The sequence below is a fragment of the Strix uralensis genome, chromosome 3 (genome assembly GCF_047716275.1).
Source record: "Strix uralensis isolate ZFMK-TIS-50842 chromosome 3, bStrUra1, whole genome shotgun sequence".
Classification (NCBI taxonomy): Eukaryota; Metazoa; Chordata; class Aves; order Strigiformes; family Strigidae; genus Strix; species Strix uralensis.
In genome coordinates this window covers 73,790,891-73,803,379 of record NC_133974.1, presented here as the reverse complement: position 1 = coordinate 73,803,379, position 12,489 = coordinate 73,790,891, and the positions used below count along the sequence as shown (strand labels likewise).

The 12,489-nt window shown below is 40.2% G+C and overlaps 1 protein-coding gene across 1 annotated transcript in view; it reads left to right on the top strand.

Moving 5' to 3' along the window:
• The window catches only part of UST (uronyl 2-sulfotransferase), a 178,040-nt gene that overhangs the window by 72,265 nt on the left and 93,286 nt on the right, over window positions 1-12,489 (top strand). The window lies entirely within an intron of this gene.

The window sequence follows — 12,489 nt, the reverse complement described above, 5'->3', positions numbered from 1 at the left end:
CACATCTGAAAATATCAATTTTAAGGTTTTTGCAAGGTGCTCATTTGTTTATCCTTTCTCTGTAGACTGGAGTCTCAGTGGTGCCTATAGATGACGCTAGCCTGTTTTTAAAGAACAGCTGTGAAATTGATGTTCATTAGTGACTGATGGTGTTCAGTTCATATATTTTATGTCTAAACATTTCAGCAAATAGAATAGGTGAATTTTGTTCCAGTATTTAGGCTATTTCCCTAGCAGAACTTCCTGAGTTTTCTTCCTCCAAGATGGTAAAGCTGACCCTAGAGGACAAATGATGTGATATTTATCAAACCTACTGTTATTATGGATTGAAAGCTTTTCCCCTGAGAACTTGGCAAGAGCATCAGGATATGTCCCTCTTTTGATGCAGCTGTTATATATGTGTAAAGGAATTGTGCACGTAGGTGACAGATAAATTACATTCAAGTGGTCTATTCTCTTCTTGACAGTTTTCCCATGGGATGCCTGTCATGGACCCAATGTCTTTTGGCAGCTGTTTAGGTGTCAGCAAAGCCCTATGCTTAGCGCATGTGTGACAGTGCTTCAAAGCTCAAGTGAATACAAAAATGGATGTGGGTCAGGATGAGATCAAAATGAAAAGAAATAAAATGCATACACAAAGTAAGATTGATCTGATTTTATTGGTTTGAAGCTGGAAAGTGGATAAATACTCTTTTCACCATTCCTTCAGTTCTTACATAGTACTTACGTGATAATTGTTCATGTTTTCCTTATGGATCAAGACTATGGGAAAAGATAGCAGAATCCTTGAGCGGCCCTTGGTATGTATGGACTGTACCCAGTCCTTGTCACCCACCATTGTCAAGTAGATTTTTTTTTTTTATTTAATTTGACTTTAAATTGTACTAAAAGTTGATGTCAGCATTGCCCCATTACATTGAGTTTTTATGTTCATCAGGTTTGTGTCAGCTTTATTTTTTCCAATTCTTTTGATAACAGTACTAAGATAACAGTCAAGAGCTGTGCATTTTTCTTTTAGTTTTGATTTTTTTTTAGTGGATACTTCCTGTTTCATTTGAACTTGTGTTTTAATTCTACCCATCTTTTTTGAGAACATGGTTTTACCCCTTCAGCGCTCTACAGTCTTAAGTGATTGATTTATAATTTAGAAACGCTAAAATAACTTTCTGTGCTTACCAGACTCAATACCTGGATGATAAAATATTAAAGAGAATTCAGTAAGTGCCTTAACCACAAAGATCCCCTTTATAGTTTGAAGTACTGTTTTACTGTATAACTGACCTTTTGAGTCTAGTACAGTCAATAAAATACAGTGATTTTAAAAAACATAATATTTCTCCACTTCAGTTTATTAAAGGTGGGGTAGAATAATTGTAGAAATATCAGGAATAATTATTTTATGTTCTTTTTAAATTGTGTTCTCCATCCTTATAAATGACAGTATCTCAAGGGAAGTAAAATACTATTTTTACAGATTTCCCCATTGTCTGTTATTTATAATTGGTTGGAATCCTGCTGAAGCTACAGGTGGTGAATGATACAGCACACTAGTATTACAGAGATATTGCCAAAAGCTAGAATTGAATCTGTACTATTAAGTGTGAATTGGGTCATAAAAATATTTGAATAGTACTAGAATATCAAATTCTGTTTTGTTTATATCAATTTATTGATCAAGAATCTTCAGGATAAGAAATTATTTTATTCTGTTATTTACCAGAATACAGAAGATGCTTACTGATTTTTTTAATACTTCTTCTGTTTGTAGTATATCAGAAAGGTGTTGATATGGGGAGGCTAACTGATAGTAAATGGAGAATACAGAGAGGCTTGGGAAATTAAAGCCAGATTGCCTGTCACAAGAAAATAAATCCATGAGGGACACTGTTCATGCTGATACCCTGCAAAAGTTTCAACAGTAGAGAATTGTCTTTTTACTAAGCCTGACATTTTCAGCCTCTCAATTTTGAAAGACTTGGAGAGACAACAGGGATGCAGGTTTTGTGAATGACAGTACTTTGTAGTTTTCATCCATCTAATTTCAAAAATGCTTGGAAATCACCTTTTGGTTTATACTTTAATTGTCAGGCTGTGTGCATAGTTAAAGGTGAATTTTGCTTGTTTCTGGCATTAATACAGCAGCCTGCCCACTCTTACATAAAATATAAAAATTCTCATATCAGTAATTTTGCAACCTGTAGGTTTTGTTCTATGTCACATATAGCTAAAAAAAATACCCAAGCATTAGGGTCCTCACTTCTGAAGCTAGTAGAGCTCTGTGTTTTCACTGAAATTTAGGCCATAATCTTTTCTGAGTTGATTTTTTTCACCTGCAAAGCATCCATGCAGATGATTTCACAGCATATGAATATCTTTTACAGATTACAGTTTTAAATTTCCAGCTGTCCAATACATTCTCCTTGTCTTCCCCTTCTTTTCATGACAGAAAGGTATTCATAAACTAACATAGCATAGGAGGAGGTCATAAGCACTCAATCATATCCACTCAATCATGGCCACCTTCATTATCTGTTTATTAGGAAGTGCTGGATTATAATACTGAAGTCCAATTACAGGTGAGTCTGGATGACCTAAACCTTCAGTGGAAAAACAAGTCTGCCATTCTGGATAGGGAGGGGTAGCATGACAGGGTATCTTTTGAAATTGACAAACGGGTTTGGTTGATGTTGCTAAGCCTTGTGACTCAGTTGAGTAACACTCATGATTTTACCACGAGTCTTATATTAATTGATCCTGTTCTTAAATCCTGAACTATGACCATTAAACAGTTCTGAAAGAATCTCAGTTGACCTGGGGGGGAAAAAAAAAAAAAAAGGTTTTTTTTCTAGCTAGAATGTTTGAAGAAAGATAACTTGAAAACCTAGAACTTGGGATGCTGTGAAGGCTTGCAAAAGTGGAAAAAAAAAAACAAAAAAACACCACCAAACAAAAAAAACACCACCACACCAAATAAGAATTCTAGTATTATTTTGAAGATGAACTGGTATGTCCTGGCAGTCTTCTAGTCAGGCTTTACAAAACTATAAAGTGTAGTTTAGGGAACAGTAAATAGTGGTGAAGTACTCTAATAAGGACCATGAGCTTTAATAAAAAAATGAGGTTGTGAACTCACCCATGAGTGGTCAACAGTAGAGTGAAAACATCAGGCAAAGAGAGGATAGGGTGTCTTGACGCCATGAGAGTGGTGTTATCATGGTAACTCAGGTGAAGGAGGAGTGTGGGCAAGTAGTGTAAGGACAGAGCAGTACAGGTATGAATAGGTAATTCTCAGGACAGCACCCATGACACCTCAGCATCCTGGGGAAGTGTGGAGGCCTTTGCTGCTGGCACCATTGGGGATTTTGAGTAGGCGGGAAGAAGCTCCCTCCATCAAAATGGAAAGGGGTCCTGCCTTGGTCAGCAGGAATGAGGTTTGGTTTGCCTGAGCAAATAATTTCAAATTGCGGAGGGTGACATGGGAGCACTTGATGCTGGGTCTCGTCCATTATTGCCTCCAACATGTGGTATCTCCAATTTCACAGGATCCAGCTGAGACTCAGACATGGACTGTGATCAGTCAGGGAAGGTATTCTGGGCCTTTGAGTAATTTTAGATGACACTGGGATTTCTGCTGTGTTCCGGAGCTGCTGGAAGAGTTGGCCAGCAGCACCTTGTCCCTCTGTAGGTGCTTCTTGGTGTTGCTCCTTCCAGGTGGTGACACATTGTCATGATCTAGAATTTAATCTGCTGCCTGCAGAAGCTGTGATGGAAATTCAGTCCCACCGAGTTCCTCTGAGCATGCGGAGTGAGAGCACCTCAGAGCCAGATCATCAGTAACAAGCGTGTGGGTTACAGTCCAGCAGAACTGGCCTGTTCTACAAATTAAAGTCCAGTTAAGCTATAAACAACCTTTATTTCATACTGCAATTGACTTATAAAGTGCCTGCGCAAAGTGCAGTGGAAAAGACAAGCATGCTGGAGACATTAAAATAAAATGTTAAACTACTGAAAAGAGCCTAAAGTAAAGGGCAGGAGGGCAAACTGAAACATGGTATGACAGATCCTTGGCAATGGTGAAAGCATAAGTTGTTGCACTAGCTGCGGCCTAATAGATAGTCAACCAGAATAGGTATAAAAGGGTTAAACCTTAATGTAAAGAAAGACAAGTGCATACAGAAGAATAAATTATTTAGCCTACCACTCGCCACATTCAAATCCAGTATTATTGGCGCCCGGGGTGAATTTGTGAATACTGCATTGGAAGGATAGACACTACTGTAAGGTAGTTAGGTTACTTAAGGGAACACCAGTGCTGTGATGTATTATAAAAAGTTTTAAAACCAGGCTTAGCTACTTAATATCTCTCATTTTGTAAGTATCCAATATAAACATGTGGGTTGGATGTGATAGGATTTACTACTTAAAACAGAGAATAACTGTGCCAGTGTATTCGGAGCACATCACAGAGTGTACAAAACCCTGAGCTCAGAAGGAAAACCAGCAGTTTCAAACTTTACAGTTCCAAAATACATATACATATAATGTGAAGCTGGTCTGGAGTTAAAATCTGGCTTCACAAATTCTGCAGCTTAAGGGTTTTTTGATATTGCATGGAAAACCTCCCAGTGGAACTAAAGTGACACCAAAATTCTTAACTTGCCTGAATTCATGCTGGTTCCCTCAACGAGTACCAGCATCAGTGAACCATGTCCTTACATCATTTATCTCCTTTATTGTATGTGAGATAAGTGCATACCAGTAAGACAACTTCCAAAACACAATGAACTTCAGAAATAAGAGATGAAAATACTGCTTTTCACAAGAAAACTAATGAGGGTTTTCCTATTCTTTTTCTGTTGTAATTGGCGTATGCTCATGCAGGGTAAAAAAGAAAGAGCGATGACTTTGTTTTGCACCCCTCCATACCAGCGACAGTCCCATATGCTTTGATTCTTCTAAATGCCATCCTGAGATGTATTAAAAAGGGATGTCAGCAAGATATGATGGATAACTGTTCAGTTCTCTTTGGCACTAGGGTGACAAGATTCAGCACTCTATCTAATTTTGGTCCCAGAAGAGGTGAACAAGTTGCAAACTTCAGAGGAAAGCAAGAAGAATGAAGAGGAGGTTGAAAAACATGTTACGTTAAGAAAGGGTGAAAGGAAAAGATTTGGTTAATCTAGCAGGTGTTGGTTGTACCCTCTCCCCAAGCAATTATCTGTTTGGTAGGGTGATTCCCTCTCACCTGCTTCATCCCTGAGAGAAACCAGAGCTGCCATCGCTTGTATACAGTGAGTGTTGGTGAGTGATGAGAGCCAGGAGTCCTGCTCACACCTCCAGAGGCTGCCTAACATCAGTGACCACCTGAAACTGCTGAGTGAACAGAGTATCTGCTTTTTACCAACTTGTTTGACTCTTTGTATACATGTGCTGGATTTCGACATTGCCATAACTTCATCTACCTGAAACTAACGTGGTTGTGCACTCTGGTGGGGAATCTTGTGCAGCAGACTGCAGAAGTTTTCCTTAGCTGCGAGCTGTTGTTGTAGGAAGGTAAATCAGGTGTAAGGTATAAAAGGAGCAAAATTAAATGTGTTGACAGGATGCAGCCAGTACTTTGAAAACTTCATCTTTGACATTTTCATTGTAATTTTCCCATGTTGCTATTGATATTATCATAGTTTCAATTTGCTGTATGTTTAGCCATAGTGTCTTGTAATAGGACCTGATCTGAGACTTAAGGGGGAGACTTTACTATGCTTTGGACTGAGCTCTTTTTAGATTTGTAAGGGTGCAGTACTTCTTCACAGAAAAATTACTGGAAATTTTGATACTGGCTATACAGATCTGTTTTGTGGGAGACATCAGGAATCATTAGCTTTGGTGGGCACTTCCATGCTTTTGTGTTTCTTTAGTCTTAATAAGTTTGAGGACTATCTACAACTAGTCTCCTTTTGCTGCTTGTGCTCCGTGCTTATGTTTTCAATTTATTTTGGTACTTAGGGAAGCTGAATCATTAGAGAACACATTTAACTTATTCTTCCAAATATGTCAGCTGCCAAACAGATGAAATGCATCGTGTCGGGTGGGGTGGGGGGGAAGTCATCCTTTTTCAATTAAATTAGTTGATTAATGAAAATGCAACAGAAGAATTGTCTGTTTCTTCTTCTGCCTTATATTCAATGCTTCACTGCAGCTATATTCAAACTTTGAAAACAAGCAAACTTCAGCCTTACCTTTCTTGTGCTTTCTAGTGCATTTTCAGTGACCCGTAGAGATCATGCTGTCTGGTCTGCTTTAGAGTTGGTTAATTCCAAAAACTTGTCTCTGTCCAGCGTCACTACATTCTGCAGGTGGATCTTGACATAACTGGATCTGCATGGTTTAGCTGGGGAAGAAGGAAGCTAACTAGTGATTTATTTTGTTTTCTCTCTTTTTTTCATCTTTCAGTCATGTTTTCTGCTGACATATCTTTGTGTTAGCAGTTCTTCATTGTAATTGCTTTAAAAGTGAGTAAGAATAAGTTGATATTTGTTTGGAATGAGATTCTTTTGGAGAATGATATTTGTTTGGAATGAGATTCTTTTGGAGAATGATATTTGTTTGGAATGAGATTCAGGAGCAACAGCTCCTGAAGTTATGTTTGGAATATATTATCTTTTAGTGGCCTTAGAGTTTGTCTTTAAATAGGCCATGGCAGGCTTGTGGCAAACTTCAGTTAAAAAGAGACATCTGATGGATCTAAGAAAATCTCAAAGCTGGTGACTTAATTATCTGATCTGTCTTATGAAACCCACAGTATGAGAAGAGATATTCTCTGGAAATGGTAGAAGATGAGCTAAAAATGAAGTGCACAGTGGGTAATAGAATTCTGGAATTTGTTGGTATAGCAGGTGGAGTAAGAAATTCTTCAGGCAACAGGCAAGGATGTGCCTTCTGACATCCCAAATGCAATCTTTGGGGGCACTGGAGGAGGGGGAGAGATACTGGAGAGAAATGGAATGGTGACAGTACTCAGGTTTGCAGGTGCCTAACAAGCATCTTCCAACACTCATGAGCCAAATGGGCCATTGCTTCAACCCAGTAAGCCATTTTTTTAACTCCTACAATTCTGTCTCAGTTGGACAGGAAAAAAATGAGAGGTTGCACTGGGAAGATGTGATGCTATAGAGATGTGTGATGTCAGTAGAAGTTTTGTTGCTTTCACGGTCTTACCAGTTTTGTCTGTGTTGGTTGGCCTCATTCACCTGATAAACATGGAGCACTATCTGCCCACAGGTTAGTGTCTGCTCAGAAAGGAGAAGCCAGTTCTGGCACCCATTTCTGGCCCCTCTCATGAGTAAGGAGAGGGGTTGCTTACTTGCAGAAGTTATGAAGATAATGGATTGCTTTCTGGGAACATATATCTCTGACGTGAGTTATTTGTCTCAGCAGATTGTACCTGGGCTGGGAAATTTTTGGCAAATGGGCAAAACTTTACCAGATTTGGCTTGATAAAAGTGGAATGATTTAGGCCTTTGGGTGGATCCCTAAATTGTTGACACTGCAAGTAATTATCCAGCCTAATTTTTTTTAAATGCTGCAAAGGTTTACCTGAAGACAAAGCCACCACTGAGGATGGAAGCCAGAGCTTTTATCAGGCTATCTGAGAAATGACTGCCCTCCTGAGACTGGCAGCCCTACCCTGCAGAGCCCCTTGGCAATCACCGTCCATAATGCAAATTCATTTTGGGTTAAACTTGCTTTTTCTTCTCCTCGATTTCATTTGCAGTGGTTCTTGACATCTTCTTTAACTGTGGAACAAAAGAAAAAAAACCTCAGTTTGAACTGACAAGTAAATTGTTATATAACTTTCCAAACCCTTGGAGAAAGCTGTTGTAATTATACTGTGGGTTTTACTTTTTTTATAGCTGTAAGTACTAATTTGTATAACTCCGAAGCAAATTACATATTTGAATTGTTTATATTACCTCTGGGCTTTGATGCAGTGCTCAATAAAGTCAATCTGTAATTATTTTGAAGTTGGGTATATTGTTACATGGATATCATGTTGCCAGAGCATCACCTCAGCAGTTAGTCAGTCTACATGATACCTACTCTCATTGTAAAATAAAATGTAATCCAATTGGCATTTTGTAAATCTCCAACTGCTGTTTTCCATCTTGTTTCTGCTAATATAATAGGAGCCTTCTTTTCAAGTGCCTCCTCTGCCACCATCTCTTATATTGTCTGAGTCTCTTGTGAGTATCGTGAGGGGAAAAAGAAAGAAGTTCCTCTCTGAAAAAGTTTTCAATTTCTTGCATTTCTAGATCTGCCTGATACAAATGTGGGTTTCTGGAAGAAGTATTTCTTCTAAGAAATAACTTAGACATGTTCTAAAATGCAGAAAGCAGATTTGCAGCCTCCTAAGGGAAGTGGTCACATTAAACAAATACTTGTTTATGTACCAAAAGCCTGTGTGTGTGCTGCGCATGGCTTTGTGTACTGGGCATGCCCTCTGGTGCATTTAGGTGTGTAAGTGGAATGGTGACGTAAACAGATGAAACATGATCAAAGCTTCAGTAGTGCATCCCTAAAGCTAGACACATTCAGCAGTGCTGCAAATGAAGATTTGATTACTGTTAATGACTGTGTTCTTCTGAAGTGAGCTTTGAGCTGTAGCGTTTATCTTGAATCTTGTCCGATTTTACTTAAGTGCATTCAGATGTTTACTGAATCAAGGCATTGATATATTGGCTTCCTTTAAGCTAAACAGTTGTCTGAAAATAATAGCCCTTTATTTCAGTTTTCTCTATCTGCAGTGAGTATTTGCTTATGATTTTTTTTGGGGGGGTTGCCATGGTTATCATCTGTGTCCAGAACAGAATTGTGCTATGTAGGAAGGTGAGTTTCAGAAACAAAGGTGAGGACTGGCCAAACTTGGTAGCAACAGTCTTTTTTTTTTTAGCTGGTAGAGTTGTTTGCACTTAGAATAGAGACTTTACAAAGGACTGCTTTAATTTAATTTCATTTTAAAGAATCATATTAATAAGATTTGCCCAAAGTTACTGGCTAATCAAGTCAGGGATTTAATTAGAACTTGCATTGTAATCTGGGTGCAGCAAAATTCCACTTGAAATGAATGAAGTATCAATGAAGAAAAAAACTTGGCTTGCTGTATTATAAAGTGCAACTTTGCTATAAAAATCAAAGCAGTTAATAATTATGAAGCATTTTTCAATGTTTCCATAGCCCTACAAACTCTAATCGTTTATCACATTTCCAGGGTGCTGGGCAAACACGTGCTGTAGGTGGCACTTGTCAGTATCTACTTAGAATTTCTCTTGAAGACTTTCACATACTTGCACAGCAAAGTATGCGTAAAGTATATGTCTCAGCAGAGGAGAAACTCCCATTCCACAAGTTACAGTGTTGTGAGGATAGTGCTGCAGGGTGGTGGTAAATACTGATGGGTTTTGTTATACAAATAAAATAATCAGAAAGGGGACAATCCAGAATATGGCTCGTGTGTGTTCTTGCATAAGAAAAACTTTAATGATGGTGTCCCTGGTGTTATAGTCAATATAATAAAATGTGTTCACATGTTAACCTTTTGGGCATCATTAGCAGTTGTTTTGGAAGAGGTTAGTGTATTGGGTTTGCATGGCAAGGGTCTGGTAGCAGGGGGCTACATAAGTGGCTTCTGTAAGAATCTGCTAGAAGCTTCCCTGATGTCCAGCAGAGCCAATGCCAGCTGTCTCCAAGACGTACCCACTGCTGGCCAAGGCTGAGCCCATCAGTGATGGTGGTAGCGCCTCTGTGATAACATACTTGAGAAGGGAGAAAAAACCTGCACAATTGCAGCTGGAGAGAAGAGTGAGAATATGAGAGGGCAACAACCCTGCAGACACCAAGGCCAGTGAAGATGGAGGGGGAAGAGGTGCTCCAGGTGCCAGAGCAGAGATTCCCCTGCAGCCCATGGTGAAGCCCATAGTGAGGCAGGCTGTGCCCCTGCAGCCCATAGAGGTTAACGGTGGAGCAGATACCCACCTGTGGAGGATCCTACACCGGATTAGGTGGATGCCCGAAGGAGGCTGTGACCCTGTGGGAAGCCCACACTGGAGCAGGCTCCTGGCAGGACCTGTGGACATGTAGAGGGAGGAGCCCACGCTGGAGCAGGTTTGCTGTCAGGACTTGTGACCCCCCAGGGGACCCCGCTGGAGCAGTCTGTTCCTGAAGGACTGCAGCCTGTGAGAGGGACCCACGCTGGAGCAGTTCATGAACAACTGCAGACTGTGGGAAGGGCTCACACTGGAGAAGTTCATGGAGGACTGTCTCCCATGGGAGGGACCCCACGCTGGAGCAGGGGAAGAGTGTGACAAATCTGCCCCCTGGGGAGGAAGGAGTGACAGAGACAATGTGTGATGAACTGACTGCAACCTCCATTCCCCATCCCCCTGCACTGCTGTGAAGGAGGAGGTAGAGAAATCAGGAGTAAAGTTGAGTCTGGGAAGAATTGGGGAGTGGGGGAAGGTGTTTTAAGATGTAGTTTTGTTTCCCATTATCATACTCCAATTTGATAATAAATTAAACTAATTTCCCCAAGTCAAGTCTGTTTTACCTGTGACAGTAGTTAGTGAATGATCTCTTCCTGTCCTTATCTCAACCCGTGAGGCTCTTGTTATATTTTCTCTCCCCTTCCCAGCTGAGAAGGGGAGTGATAAAGCAGCTTTGGTGGGCACCTGGCATCCAGCCAGGGTCAACCCACCACAGTTAGCTACAGCTGTAACACAGAGATGTTAAATTCATCACCTTTGGAGTTCTCTAATCATTGAGCCTGGGATTTTACATTTCACAGGAAGCAAGGTTTCTGAAGGAAGGGTTGATAAGGAACAAGAGGGCTAGGTTTCTCATAGAAAACTTTATATAAACATTACAGAATAGTAAGACTTGGTGTGTTGTGTGGGTTTTATGTGAGCCTTGGGAGGCCCATGTTTACTTGCTGAATCAGTAGATGTGATGTCCTGGAGCTTGGAAATCTTAACCGAGGCTGTCGCTAAATATCTACCCCTTGCCCAGCTGATTTGGAGCATTATGCCTTCCATGTTTATATTGCAGTGAAGGATATCCTAAACATTGAAACCAGTAACAATAGTAATGTTCTTTTGGTCATGAAGTGTAACACTGATAGGGAAGTGCCAGTATGTTCCTATTATATATAAGGGAATCCAGATTTTTCCCTTTATTTTTTAATTCTAGTTTGCAGTCCTCTGTGGAAGTAATCTGAAGGGTTGCCTGAGGAATCATCTTGCTTCCCTGATGAAAATCTATGAGCTGTTCAAATATCATGAAAAGTGCCAGAAGCCCATATGCCTCATCTGACTGCTTTTATGTTAGAAATCCTCTGCTGGGAGAATGTGATTTTTATCAACAGCAAAAGTAACTATAGGTTGAGGCATACTATCACTTTGGCACGTGAGCCATTCCTTGCACTGAACACGCCGCCTGGAACCAGGGTGCAGGCCCAATGTCGGGAAACATTTTGTACCCATCATTGTAATAAAAAAATGAGCTTTCTATATGTGTCCCATGTATGCACTGCTGTGGATGAAACTGTGAGTGCCCAACTATGTTAGCCAGTCTAAAAGGCTTGAAAACAGATGCCTCTTGGCCTATATTGTCAGATGCTGCTGTTATACGCTATACACCAAATACTCATCTAGTGTGATGGTGTGACTCCAGAATGTCTTTTACTGAAAGAATAGCCCATGGACATCATCCAGTAACAAAACAAGGCTGCATCCAATGTACTTCAAGACAGTGAATTACTACTCACTTGTTCTGGTTTCCCAGATAAGAGAGCATGGTGCAAGAGTTAGCATGGGCTGGAGACCATTCCTGGTGGGTAGGTGGGATGTAGCTGTTCTGGTTTGAAGTTTAGTAAAGGTTACTTGTACAGATGTGAGCAGACTGTGCCAGTTGGCCTCCAGGCCACCTGTGGCCTCTAGCAGTGTTTATTCCACAAGTACCTGCCTAGCCAGTGGCATGAGTTGTTCTCTGAGTCCCTTTGGAAGATTCATGTTTATATTTGAAATTGAAACAGTTGATTAATTTTATCTCTATACAACTGGTGGTTGGTTGGGGTTTTCTTCTTTTTAAGCTGAAGTTTTGCAGTTCTAGCATTCCTCTTGCATTATGTCAACTTCATTTTGAATTGCTAAACTGTAGTGCAAATGCACTCTTCATTCTTTATGTGGGAGGCAGTCAACTAAAACTGATTATTTGCACTGAGGTTACAAGCAGCAAGCTTAAGCTCATCATCATCTTCACTAGAAAACGTCAAGCAGTGGCTTAGTGCTTCTGGAGTAGCAACCAGTCTGCACTGTTACGTTAAACTGGATCACAAGGGGAAAATCTCAGCTTGCCACCTCCTGAGCCATGTGATTCTATTTTAAAGAGCTTCTACCTTGCTGGTGGAAGTGAATACTTCTGACCTGGGCAAGGTCCTAG